This window comes from Dermacentor variabilis, chromosome 2 (assembly GCF_050947875.1).
Source record: "Dermacentor variabilis isolate Ectoservices chromosome 2, ASM5094787v1, whole genome shotgun sequence".
NCBI lineage: Eukaryota > Metazoa > Arthropoda > Arachnida > Ixodida > Ixodidae > Dermacentor > Dermacentor variabilis.
In genome coordinates, this window is record NC_134569.1 from 165,386,474 (window position 1) to 165,401,370 (window position 14,897).

A 14,897-nucleotide genomic window follows, 5' to 3' on the forward strand; every position below is an offset into this window, starting at 1 on the left:
CACATTACCGGCGCCATGTCGCACGGCGTTGAAGCATGCTCTTCAAACTGCGTGACGATCGCGCTGTGTTGTAAGCTAAACTGTAGCGCGTGCAGTTCTCGGCGAAAACACCACGTGATGGTGTTGAGCAATACGCGACGAGACAGTCATTTCGCTAAACCACTGACTAACGCATTGCTTTTAGAAGTGTGTGACGCGTGGATGTTTTCACGTATTTCGGAATGTGGTGATTGATGTACATGAGAGGCGTTATAACACTTGCCGATTGCGACGTGTTAACAGCGAAGTTGAACTCCTGTTTTTTAGAGCGAGCTGCATTGCACCTGCCCCTTCCTTAAGAAATATCGAAGTCTTTATGAGCGCGGTCTATACTATTCACGATAGAGGAAGCCCACACTGCGTTTCCAAGCACCAAGCTCGAGATATCAAGCGGCACATGAGGAAGTGTACCAGTTATGTATTCCCCGCTGTATGAAAAGCCAACATAAATATTTTTGTCATCGTCTTCAGTGTGATTTAGTCTATCAGCGACGGGCTTAACGAGAGTAAGTGCATGTGAAGACAAACAGATTTCTTTCTCCCCAACATGAACGAAAGCTTGCTTTGAACATTCAACCTACGTATCTGTGGCAGCTATCATTCCTGCTAACGGAAGTACTATAGTCAACAAAAATGAAACGGTGTAAAGGGTGCAGGAGGAAGTTCACGTTACGCGGTCTGTTCCGCAACGGTGAGTTGCAGGGCTTCTCAGGTGAGGGCTCATTGCAATCGAGCCGCGGCGACACGTCACACAACCACTCGCGTTCTTCCGTGTCATATTAGAATCAATTCGTAGCCAGACACGTTGGCCAAGTTTTCGCGCACCGCTCCCTTCAAATGTTGTTGCAGGTTACCGTTCTTGCACAGAACTACACAGTGCTTTTTAGGTGAAGGACGCTCGCTGATACACTTCTATTATTTATTCTTTTGCAGGAACGCAGAAAGCTGTGCGCTAAATAAGTTAATTCATGTTCAAGCAGCATTGTGTATCCGGGAATACCAGCGAATAGCGAAGCGACCACTCGCATCGTGATTGCCGTTTTTGTGCATTCCTGTACGCTCCTGTTGCTCTGGCGTTTAACGGGACAAAGTTGACTCCTTTTTTCTCCCCTCCCTGTGTCTCTCTATCTCTCCCTTTTTAAGCGTGTGGACCTGTGAAAAACTACACAAGGCGTGCCCCTTGCTCGCCGAGTCGTATTCTTACTACTCACACCATCGTGATTCTTTCTATGGCGCTATAGCCGTGTGCACGGAGCGAGAAATGCAACATCACCTCGAAACAAAAGTAGCACTTGCTAACAAGTTCGTTGTGAGCTTTGAAATATGCATCCGCCCGCAGACTACTAAATTCAACTGATATCCGCGTTGTTTTTAGCGGAATACGCTGAAGCGAACAGCTGTCACAAGACTCTGCTTACATTGCAGTGCTGTTCACCGTTTAGCAACTATATATATGTACATATATATATACAAGTCTGACACACTTGATATGAAGTAGGTGCCCTTGATGGTTATTTCGTGACGCACGTACGAGGATATAGTGTAATTATTCCATCACTTCGTAGAAGTTTACAAATACGTAACACTAGCTGCGTTCGGATGCAAAACATCTGTTGTAAACAAACTTCTCGCGCAGCATTTTTTGCAGCAGTACTCATGCTACTCTTGACAGGCAGACCCTTTGTGGCAAGAGGCAAACACTCGGCATGTTAGCGGTAGCCTGCTGCATGCGTTGTCAACTCACCGGTTCACGTTGTCGTGGCGTGCATGGACCCAGCAACCCAGAAGCAGCAAGCTTCTCTACGCGGCGAGGACTTGGTTCTTCCTCTTCTTCTTCTCCCCCATACCGTGCAGCACATACTCAGATCGGCAAGATTGTCGAGGCCTGTAGGAACCGCCACAGGAGCGACGCAATTGAAGGGACACGTAGTAATTAGAAGGGCATTTGCCTAAACTTGCTCAGCCAGCTTGTGTTCATCGGTCACCTGCTGAGCCGGCCGATCTATAGCCGCTGCGCTTGTGCGTAGGCTTCCTGTTTGATGACGTGCGTGGCGGCGGTGATGATACTGCTCCGAATTTCGTGTGTACAATCATACACACGTACGTGTGTACGTACAATCATATTTGTACGTAACGAATTACATGTAAGTAATTAGTTGCAATCAATTAAGTTTTTGCTAGCTTTATAATTTCGCGATTACCTTGTTTAGTCTGTAACCCTCGATGAAATTCAATAATATTTTTCAAGCAACCAAATACACGTAACATTTACTTGACGAAACAAGCTAAAACAAGCGACCCATCTTGAGAACTTAAATTTGACGCAAACTACAGTGTCCAAAGAGACTAAAACATGTACACATACGCAACCTCCTTCCCACAGTCAGCGTCCTGTGTGTATGACTCGATCCCTTGAACACGGCAGGCTAGCAGGTTTCTACACCTCTTTTGGAAGTGTGACCCCTGAGCTTTCCTATGATAATAAATTTAGCTCTCTATCTATCTCCTAGAAGCACTTTCAAGCCGCCTTCATAGGTGGTAACAGCTGCTGTTCAGTTTTTGTTTCTTCGCTTAGTACGATCAATGGTATCGACCGAGGATTTGGACCATTAGATGCATATTTCTCAATCTGTTTATTACATTTGCCATTCCACGCCATCTGTACTTACGTTGACACTCTACCATCTGCGATTTCCTTCTAAATACTTCACGCGCTTGCATATAACATGAAAAGTTATACTACGACATATTTTCCCCCCAACACTGTTCTTCAGCTGCTGATGCTGCAAGGCATGAAAGTATGCGCCACGAAAGACGCTGCCAGAAACTGCGTTCCAGTTTCAAAAAATTGCCGCTTAGATTTCTGCGGAGGCTAAAGAGAGTGCTTAAACCCTAAAACTAAATTCGTCAATTATTAACCTATCCTCTTTTTTATATAGGCCATTAAATATGGAAAATATTGTACCCTATTTGGTATATCTTCAGAAAATCGCTCCGTGCGAGGACACAACGTAATACAAGTTAAGCGCTACGACTCGTCAAACGTGGCTTCAGGCTGATATAATGTGGAGTCGTGCGCACAGGCAACAATAAACAAAAAGAAAACCATTTTTACCCTATGTTTAGCCGACATTCGAACGCTTATGCGTTCCTAGTAAAAATATGTTGAACAGCACTCATGATGGCACCTTGCATTGTTTTTAAGCTGAGAAAAGTTTATGAGTTTACGTTTTGTATTAAGCAAGAATATTTCTTCCTTTAATACGCCTCCTACTACTTTCGAAATTGGCATCTGTTTCGTCTTCGCCACATACCCTCTTGGGGGGCGTTCAGGTGCCATTGAAGGGTGCATATAGGAAGCCCGCACTAGTTCTTAGTTGATTTATTCACCGCTTGATGAATAACTAACAGTCACTTAATCATCCTTACGAGATTTGAATGCGAAAGCATAATGAATTCTCTAAATTATCACCCTAAATTAAAACTCTACCTTAATCCACCTTGCTATAATGTGTACCAACCTTGATCTACCGTAATCCACCTTGATCCAATTTAATCTACCTTTATCCAACACAAAACATCTTAAATCCACTTTTTTCCACCTTTATGAACTTTAATCCACCTTAATCCAATTTTGGGAGTGCGCCAGGTCGGTTTTTTTTTTTTTTTTTTTTACAGCGAACGCTGTATATGTCAAACCTTCGGTAGTTTTTTCGGTGTCCGGCAACAGAAACGGACTTGGAGATTTCTGACAAACCCATACCGGCGCAGTGCGGCGGCGCAGATATCAAAATTCGGAACAGATTACAACACTCCCCGTGAACAATAGCGTGAGGTCAAGGTTATCGCAGTATATAAGCAGGAGAGGTATAGGCCCTCAAAGCAGCCGCGTTATGGATGAGGCGGACACGTATAGTTCGTACACCTGAAGAGCAACATGCATACGAGGAGCTCCGGAGGGAACAGCGACGAGAATGTAAACGGCGCCGGCGCGGAAAAACCACCGACAAACAAACTTCTCGGGATGCTGTGTTGCGCTTTTTGCGATCTACCGGCCTTTGTGACAGGAAAGCCTCTTGTGTGTATGTGCGCCTCCGTGTGTGCGTGTTTTTTAACGTTTTCCTCTCTGTCCTCTTTGTAACCCCTCTCTCCCATACGTAGTGTAGGGTAGCAAACCGCAGACTGATATCTGGTTACCCTCCCTGCCTTTCCTCTTTATATATGCATATATATATATATATATATATATATATATATATATATATATATATATATATATATATATATATCAGGCGATGCTGAACGAAAACGACAATCGTGATCCCGGCTAATTCCGAACGAGCTATGAAGCCAGACTCGCAACGCAAAAAATGACAACCATTCCACTCTGTGAAGGTGCAATAACAGAGAAAGCACTTTGCCTTTCGTTTGAGAGCTTTGACTGTCGTCAGCTTTCGCTGCCATTCCATCTTTACAGAGTAGAATGGGTGTCATATTTTTGGGCGTGGGTCACGGTGTGCGTCCCACGCCGTGACTGGTGACGTGAGTTTTCGCAGTGCAAGCTACAGCAAGTACAGCGCCGGGAACGTGACGTCATCACTTGGTCACGTGGGTTTTCTTGCTATCGGATGACAACGCCGGACGCACGCCAGGTTTTTTCGTTTCAGGGGAATATAAGGTTTTCGGCTTAAATTTTCTTCACCTGTATATGCGAGCATTCATGCAGAACTATACAATCCTGTGTCTTTACACTCCACCAGACGCATCGACACCTACGTGTTTTCTATACGACTTTCTGCACTAAAATGTCAAGTTCGTGAAAGGCGCTATAGATAACATAAGAAAGGATCCCTTTAAGATAAGTAATTTGAACAGTCGGCGCGATCTGCTTTGAACATTCCTGCTGAGTGAAGTTATGTATTAATGGCGTCGCGTTGTGTCATGTTTAAGTGCGCTTAACCTAGAGCGGTCATCTAAAGGAAAGAAAAACTAAGGAAAGGAAATAAATTCAGATATTTCGTGGTTCCCGGGAAGCAGTGAGGCGAAATTAATTGTTGTTGTATTCATTTGTTTTGTGAATGACACGCAACAGATATAGTGCCATATAATCAGGGCGTGGTTTTGGCACGTACAACTATAGAATTAAAGAAGAGTTATCTATAGGTGGCAGTGACTATAGCGCGGAGCGAGGGGACTCGGGCAACGCTGTCCTCGCTGAAGGTATCGTATGAAAAGAGATTTTAGCTACAGCACAAAGCCATCACCACCTATCAGAAAGAAAAGGAAATACTTTGCACAAACATTCTACCAACACACCTTAAGTGCTTAAAAATTTCTAGCATATTGATGCAGGTTGATCAGACTTACTGTGATATTGGTTGCTTTACAATGAAAATAATAGTACTGCTTAAGAGGACGCAAGCGACTCGTGCGCTGTTTGGTTATGCAAACCACATGGGTGCCAGAAATACCCAAACATGGTACTTGGTACTTGTTTACGCATGCTGCTTACGTCCACTAATCTAAACTCTCTAATGTCAGCAGTATAAAGAGAGGCTGTAAAAATATGGCTTGGAAATTCACAACTTTAATTTTGTTCCTTCTGTACTCGTACAACCTACGGCTTCTTGACAGCATCTGCCTAGCTCATTGCCACATTTTGCGAAAAAAACAGCTATGACTCAGTCGGAGTTGCCTGTCCTAATATTACTCAAATAATTCTTAAAACAGTTCATTTTTTAAGCTCGAAGCATGTCATGCCCAACTAGAAAATTAATCACGCAATAATCCACTAGATGTGGCTAAAAACTCAGCAGTCTTCAGAAGTCAGCTTGATTTGCAGCTGCTAAAATTGGCTATTGTTGAATTAGGGCAAGGAAGGAACGGCTTGAATAAACATATGTCTCATCAGAAAGTTGCGGTGGTGTGCTGCAGGCTAAGGTAATGGAAGGAAGCCGTTTTGTCATTGGTCTACCTCTGTTCCAAAACCAGGCACCGCACCCAAGGCGACTTCACTTGGCTTTGACAGCTTCAAATTCGCTTTCACCAGCACGTAATACTGAGTCGAGGTGAGCTCAATGCACATCACCCACATTGGGGATGCAAACACATACGGCCAAGAGGATGCCACCTTGACGGAACAGACATCACAGACCTCGAATTAACAAATGACACCAACTATCCCAACTACCATAACTTCCATTCAAACCAGAAGGGCAGTACGCTTACCTAGCATGGGCAACTGGGGCGTTCATCCAGAGTGTCATTGCGACTGTGCCCCAAGAGGCAGCGACCATTATGTGATATAGGTAATACTTGATGTAGGGGTGAAAAAGTTCCACATCCACAAAATCAGGGTTTCAGGCTGGGACCATTTCTGTGATGCACTTGAGTCTGCAGAATGTGAAGGTGTTGAAGAATCGCTAGCAACACGCATCCTTTACCACTACAAAGAGCGACATGCGAACTAGAGCTTACTGGGGCCACATCCAGCCCTGGCAAGCACCTGCTGCAACTTTGGGGTGAGCAAGCCAACCTGCATAATTAAATTGCGGCTGCACGCAACAAACACTGATCAATGTTCTGCACAAGACTGAGCAGGCAAGATGTTATGCTAAGAAACTTGCCAGGGACCAGTGGATGGACCACTGCGCATCATTTAAACGTATAGGTCTCAGTAAGCCGTAACACATTCTCGGCTATAACAGGATGAACCAAATACTGTAATAATATTGAAAACACGCTGCTCGATCTTCAGTGCACGTCTGAGAAATTTGAGGAACAAGCTGCGTATGCTTCCCCGACCACCTCACAGTGACTGACCGTCACCTGAGTTGTACGCACCTTAATGAGCACTTGCCAAGGAAGGAATGGAAAGTCTCTATATATGATGGCTGAACCTGTTGTTGCTCTCGAGCATGTCAACACTTAAAGTGCACGTGGCAAAGATGGAGTCATTTTTCAGATCTTGAGAAATCTAGCCGAAACGAGGAAGCAAGCACTATTTTTTGTAATCAATGAAATCTGGAATATTGGAATTCTCCACAGAGTTGAAACACTTGCTCATGATGCCACTACCGAAACCAGGCAACAAATCTGCCACCATAGACAACCTTTGATCAGTCTCGCTCACATTGACAGTGTGCAAATTGACTGAAGGAATGTGCTTCACGAGGCTGAACCAGCATCTGGGAAAGACAAGACGATTTCCACCTGTGCCAGATTGGTTTCCGACCTAAGGTTGACATGTGCTACAATAGCCTCTGTCTACATCAAACCATCACCAATGCCACCTGCTTCGGAGGAAAGATATATGGGTTCTTAGTCACAGTCCAACCAAGAAGGATGTTGAGCACAGTCTTAAACGAGGAGGTACTGGTGGCCTTTCGTGAAGCCTGCCCATGCATTAGTGTTGCCAGTGTTTCCAAAGCCTCTTATGCAACCAAACGTTTAAATACAAGGTTACAGTAAACAGCCAGACTTTTACCAACTGCACAGGTGGAAATGCAGGTAGAACCCGGACCAGCACACTTGGTTGCAGGAGTGATTCGCTGATGAGGTAAGAAGGTGACTTAACAGTTGGTGATAAAGTATACTGAATGCAGATATGTGCAGTATGTATACATACTGTTAGGGCGAAGCAGATGAATTTTCTCCAAAGCAATATCAAAAGCTCATTTTTTTCAGGATGCCACTCATGTGCTTTAGGTAAGGGTGGACATCATCATCAGTTTGGTTACGCCCACTGCAGGGCAAAGGCCTCTCCCATACTTCTCCCAACTACCCCGGTCATGTACTAATTGTGGCCAAGTTGTCCCTGCAAATTTCTTCATCTCATCCGCCCACCTAACTTTCTGCTGCCCTCTGCTACGCTTCCCTTGCTAGCAGTGTGGACAGGGTTATGTAAAGCGGCATAGGCAAAATGATACAACTAGATACAGCTGTTAAGAGTAATATTCTTCCTGGGCTGAATTCTTGCTCCTTGAGCTCACTCGAGATCATTACCTGTAGCACCAAAGTAGTGGACCACTATCAGAACAAAGGAATGTAGCGTGCACATCTCAATTCCTCATGCCAGTTTTTTTACACCAATAGCTGCTATGGGCCACCTCCCCTGGTTCTCATGTCTACTGGTGTTGTCACTCTAATTCCTAAATTTATTGCTAGAATATTGCAGATAAAGTTCTCATTGTGATGTGTGGATTCAAACATATGATCAAAAGATTGGCAGTCCACAATTCTAGATTTCAGCCACTCTGCTGAAGGTACAGTCGTGGCGAATACTGATCCTGGAGAGTGCGATCTAGCCAACAGGTGCCATGATTGGCTAACACCTGTTCAATGTCTGTGTACTGTATATAGAGTTGGCGTCCACGCCATCAAGTTCTTTCTCATCACTTTCCCCACTTGTGAAGGCAGTCCTATGTTACATTTTCTTATTACATGTAATGACTGTGATTGGGTGCATCTGCTTCCTTAATCTTCTAGTGCTTGGCTTCTCAGGTTTACTGGATGGGGCTGGTTGATGGGGCAGAGCGCGAGACCTAGCAATGGGTAGCTCAAATATAGATTTGAGAAAACCAAATGAATTCAGCAGTAAGAAGCTAAAGGGTTGTTTTGCGGGAGACCAGTGGCCAAGTTCAGAGATGAAAGAAGAGGAAGAAAAGTAGTCTTTCCACTTCAACACTGGGAGGCACAACTTCCACAAATAAATACGACTTGTACTTATTTTACTTCCTTAAAGGAGATTACTGACTTGCACTTGCAAGTGTTCACTTCAACAAACACTGAATGAAGCAAGCTTCCTGCGCATATTTCACCAACTATTGCATCACTTTCGCAGTACGAGTGAAACTCGAATATTCTTTATGCCACAACTTGCCCACTCTTGTGTTTTGCAGTAGGATGTTAGCAGTGCTTTAAGGCACTTAACTATTCGTGAATAGTAGTAGAGAAAAAAAGTAAAAAAAACAGTGGCTTTTTGTGCATCGACTATGCCTACACCTGTTGCTCTCATGGCCATTTATCCCACTATCTGCTAAACCATTCTAAACAAGAAAAGCTCATAAACAATTATTGCGCAGAGTGAGACAGCTAAACCAGAGGCATCTTTGGTAAGCAAGGTTTATTTATTCGGTGATATTATCTGTGGCCCTGCCATTGGGCTTTTTTTCCTTCCTTTTCAGCTGTGGAGATTCATTAAGAAGTGACAAGACAGTCTGACAATTTTAATGATTGAAAGACTTAGCGAAACCTTTTTTGGATTGTTCTTTCTTGCTTTCAGACTCTGCAAATTCCCTTTTAAGGCATGTTTTCAGTGTTTCTTTTTTTATAGGAAGGGCATGTTAACATCTTTTACACCATGTCAATTATGTGGTGCCATAGTGTGTTCTTGGATGGAGTCTTGACCTTTCATTCAGTAAAATATAATGTCGTTCTTTGTGTCATAGGCTGTTTTACATTTGAGTACGAGTGTAGCATTTCGCTAAGTTTTGCCTCTGTCACCCAAGCTTGCAAGTTTGCGACCCACTGCTGGTGACATGTGACACAGGTGACTTTTGTTCAATAAAAGGAAGTCTGTCACTTATCCTGTGCAGTGGTTGTCTTTTTGAATTACAATTTGTTGCCTATATTAGTTCTTTTGTTGCATCTCAGATTAGGAATGGCTATCATAGTTGACATCATTTAACCATATTGCACACAATGTGGATGATATGTACTTGCAATATATGACCACCATAAATATAAATAGAGGTTAATAATTCAAGAATAGTGCCTTTGAATGATGGGGCAGCCATGAATTGTAGCTAACGTACCAGCGCTGCAAGTAGCACTGTTTGTGCAGAATATAGGTTAACTCTACTACATTCAAACATCATCGTTTTTATTTGCATTTGCATAGCTCCAGCTCCAGTGAACAACACACATCTGGTGGAAGAGTGGCTTGCACCTGCAGTTGGGCCCAATGAATAGCCAAATTTCTGCCCATTTTCATGTTATTAGCATATTAGTAGAGGCAGTCCTTCTTATAGTAGCCTGTGTGCCCAATGTAGAAGCCACTGCGGGTGTCAGGATCTTGTACACATCTTCAGCTTTGCAGAGGACACAGCATCTGGCACATAGTTTGTCACAGGCCATGTCTTCAGGGCAAGTTGAATTTACTCACTTGCAAAGGGAGAACCAGCTTGTTGGATACGAAGTAAACTGCCTGTACACTCAGTGGCCTTCTTCGTTTTGTGTGAAAAATGTGGTTATAGCGATCCTTGCTTTATGCACTTCTTGTCCGGCAGCAGTCTGGCTTTTGAAACACTCAGGATAGCTTTCAGCAAGCTGGACAGGAATATCACTGAAAAAGCAGCAGATGTTAATTGTCGCACTTGTCATGGGAAGCTTCATACAGTATGATGAGGGCGGAAATTAATGAGGGTGTTCCTCAAGGCCTTCTAGCACGTCACGAGTTTAGAGCAACGTGATGTATAGCATTTTTCTGATCGCATGCTACAGGTTCAGCAGGTGTGGCCACGGTTGAAGTGCAGTGCAAGGTCAAGAAAACAGATATCTATGAGCAGCACCCTGGTAAAGGAGACGCTGGGAAAACTACTGGGAAGCCTGCCTGTTGAACATCTAATTGACCAAGTTGCTGGCTTCATCAGGCAAAGTGTGATAAAGAGGAGGAAGCCATCAACACATCAGAAGGTTTTTTGCATATAGACACTGTGCTAAGGTTCTCAGGCAGGTCTCTTGTAACACGCCAACAAGTCTTAGTGCGCAGGCTATGCATGGCCAACTACATATGCCTTCTGTTTGGACAAAGAACTGCTAATTTTAACTGATTGACATGGAGTGCACAAAAAAAACGGCAGCTCCATTAATCTGGTTTCACTGGTATCAGCAGTGCTTTGTAAGTGCGCATTGCCATACTCCCCACTGCCTTCTTGGTTGACATCAGCAAGGACCAGCTTGAGGCAAGGGATAATAGACATCTTTACAAGCTAAAAATGCATGCCTGCATGTAGAGCACATTGTGTCCAAAAAGTATGTATTTCACAGGGGCACTGGAGAAGGAACAGATTATTGACAGTGGGCAAAGACAAGCTTCTCTGCTGCTAAACACCCAACACTGTTGCCATGTAACACCTCTGAAACAATCATTCTCAAAGAGGAAATCATCCTTGTGCATCCATAAAGAAGGCGGATAGGCAAAGCCCCTTCAGCAATGCTGCCAGGTTCAAAAGGCCCACTTGGCACATCCTGAATGCTTCCTTAGACTTTTTCGGGTGCAAGCATTCTACCGCCCAAAAGTTGTCATTGAGAGCACTGTTGGTTTGGTGGCAATACAGTTCAGAAGCGATTGCAACAAACCTCCCTTCCTAGTTGGTCTGGAGCGACACCATGAGACAAGCAAGGTGACCGGATGCCTCCAAGCCCTTGTTCTCTAGGTATACTTTGTGGCGCAAAATACATTTCGTGAAAAGGGACAGAAGAAAGGAACAAAAAGGACAGAAGAAAGGAGACAGTTCTTCTGTCCCTTTTCAAGAAATGTATTTTGCGCCACAATGTATACCTAGAAAATCTAAGCACCAACTTACCCAAGAAGAAGTCCTTTTGGAAACCCTTGTTCGTTCATCACACTGTTCTGTTAGTAACAACCATGAGATCTGAAACCAACAAGCCCAAGTTCGGCACTCGTGTGGTTACTGTGGAGGATCCATATTAAAAAACAGAAAACTGAAGGGAAAGGATAAGGCACCATTTACCACTTAGTATCGCTGCAGCCAACCCCCTTTTATTTTGTCTGGTCATGCTGCATTTTTTTCTATAGATAGGCATGAACTTATCCTGTCCAGAGCTTACTGCAGAGAGCACGGGTGATGTTCCCAATCGGTGTCCGATCTTTATATACACTATGTGCTGGCTCAAAGAGGCTCGAAGCACTGCAATGGAAGCTTCTAGTAGAAAAGGTGCCTGGAAGAAAAAAAAGCTGTGCTGCAACCATCTTGGCAACATCTTGTCCCCTTAATAAAAATTATGCTTCCGTATCAACTTCAGCGCTCTAGTTTCAAGTACCAGTGCACTTATGAACAATGAATAAATTCCCAAAGAGCACGTGCAGTCCAGCCAGAAGCATAGGCATGAATCCGCATTGTGCTCCTGCATTGAAGGTGAATAGTGCGTTACAAAATGGCAAATGTGCCTTAGTAAGCTTTCCTGCAATATGAATTTGTAATGTACAAAGAATTCTCAATGAAGCTTACCAAGGGCACAGATGCACTTGCAAATTATATCACAACTGAAAATAATGAGGACAGTGTAAACCTATGTGCACTTCCACTCTTAGTATGCTTTACTGCATGATGCTTATTTCCATTCCTGTATTGTGGTGTAGCAAGCCACAAAATAAACGTTGCATTATTGGGCTTTTCAAGATTACCTTTCTCGCAATACACCTGTGTTTTGCGGTGAAGCCTAAGCAATGTACCATGGTGAAGCATACCAAAAGTGGAAAGGGGCCATTGTCACTGGACATATTAAGAGTTGTTTATTTATACACTCGGGCACTCGCCGCCTCTGAGGTCGCCGAAGTGGACATACTATGCTGGGTGATAACGGCCCCCTCCTACTTTTAGTAGGCTTCACCGCGTAACAAATGTACTACGGCGAAGAAGCAGTGAATAAACTGCAGTGAAGAGGAATGCCCAGCACCTCCACCAGAATCTAATATGAATACAGCACAAGAGAGCAGCAGGCAGGGTGTCTCAACCAGAGCAGCTCAGACAATCTCGAGCTCGCGCCTCCTGGCCGACTGGCGATGTGGCTCCGGCGCCGGGCATTCCTCTTCACTACAAAACAAATGGTTTTTGCAACAGTAGAGAAATAAACGCGCACCATGCATCAGTCTATCACACAGAAGAGCGTCCCAACAAAAGGTAGCCGGTTCACACAGGCTGTGTAGCCCACTTATCAGCCGTAAAGGATATTATGGGTAATTCAAAATTTCAGACACACAGAAGCGTGTATATAAATTTACGTTCATACTCCTTGCGTAATAAGACTGCCAGGAGTTCCACAATAGAAAGTAATTTACAACACACAAATGCAAAGAACAGACATAAGCCTCGTTTTCAAATCGGTCGTCATGCAAATGACATATAGTACGGAAAAACGTGAACATGCTATGTATTAGCATCGTAAATTTCATACTAGGCAAGCAGCACACCACAATCCCGCGACAGCCGCTAATGAGACCAAGACAGGAGCACATATCTGTGAACGTGCAAATGGAGACCCTAAGCCACTCTGCTCCTCTACCAGCCCCCGCTGCACGGCTGCGCCACTCGTTTCAAGCACAGCACACCTAACACACATTCAGCGCTGAACAGTGGGCGGTCGACGCAGTCGCATTTACATGACTTGTAGCGAGCAGCACATCCCTCGATGTGCGTTAAGCAAAGTCGGACACGGCGACGCCAAATCGCGGTTCGCAGAACTTCGCAGCCGAGGCGCTAGGCCACTTCGACATTTCAATTGTCAAGGAAGCACGGGTCACACAACGCAGATTCAGTACTGCCAGAGCTCACCGAGGCGAAAGCCGCACTGCCGCACCACGACTACTCGCGGCTTTCCGCCAAGTGACACAGAACCTACGACCAACGCACAAACAACGCAAGCACAATCACATAAGCAACTTTGAACAACGCGGGGTCCGCGCGGGCCAGAGAACGATCACGCCAAGAACGAACGCGCCACCATCATGCCTTCTCAAAAATCACTAAAGGATCCTGTCCCTAGGCACCTAGGATCAGGTCACGTGAGGGATTTTTGCACGCGCTAAAGCCGTACTGCGAAGCGGTGAACCTTGTTAAGGGCGCCCCAGTGACTCTATGACTCGGGCCAACCACTAACGACAAAAAGCTGAAGCTACTCCATTGGCTACGATGATCCCGTTTGGACGGAGGTTAAGGCGGCCGAGGAAGCAAAGCCAGCTAAGCGTGTCGTTTTTCTTAGTATTTACGCCACGGCACATTTTGAGGCGCAAGTGAGAACATTCCCCAGAAAAAAAGACCCCGTATTTCTGTCTGGGGACTTTTTGGGTTGGGAAATCGGGGACAAAAAAACTCTCGTCGACTAAGGGCGCGCCGCAGACTGCTACCGCCACCTCTGAAACAATTGCCAAACGAGCGCCGCTTGCACCTCGCGTCCTAGATGTCACCAGTTCATTGGCATAATCTCAGAGGCTTCAGCATACTTGTGGCTTCCAAGCAGAACCGCTGTCGTCACAGAGTTTCGGAGGCGCCAGAGTGTAGACGGTGGTGGATCGTTACGTCGACAGGGGTCGATAGCCGCTAGCGTCACCCGCAAGAAAGCAGCGTCGTAGGCTTGCGTACGAAGGCACACCCGAACGGTGCTTTCAAAATCATAAGGAATATCTGGTAGGCTGCATCGGAGACACGAAACATCCTATCGTGCTGCTGAGTTTATATGATTATCAGGGCTCAGAAATGAAGTAACTAAATACTTCATCATCATCATCATCAGCCTAGCTATGTCCACTGCAGGGCAGAGGCATCTCCTATACCTCTCCAACTACCGCGGTCATGTGCTAATTGTGGCCATGTTGTCCCTGCCAACTTCTTAATCTCATCCGCACACCTCACTTCCTGCTTCCCCCTGCTACTCTTCCGTTCTCTTGGAATCCAGTCCGTAACCCTTAATCATCACCGGTTCTCTTCCCTCCTCATTACATGCCGTGTCCATGCCCATTTCCTTTTCTTGATTTATCTTCCCTCCTCATTACATGCCCTGCACATGCCCATTTGTTTTTCTTGATTTCAACTAAGATGCCATTAACTCGCGTTTGT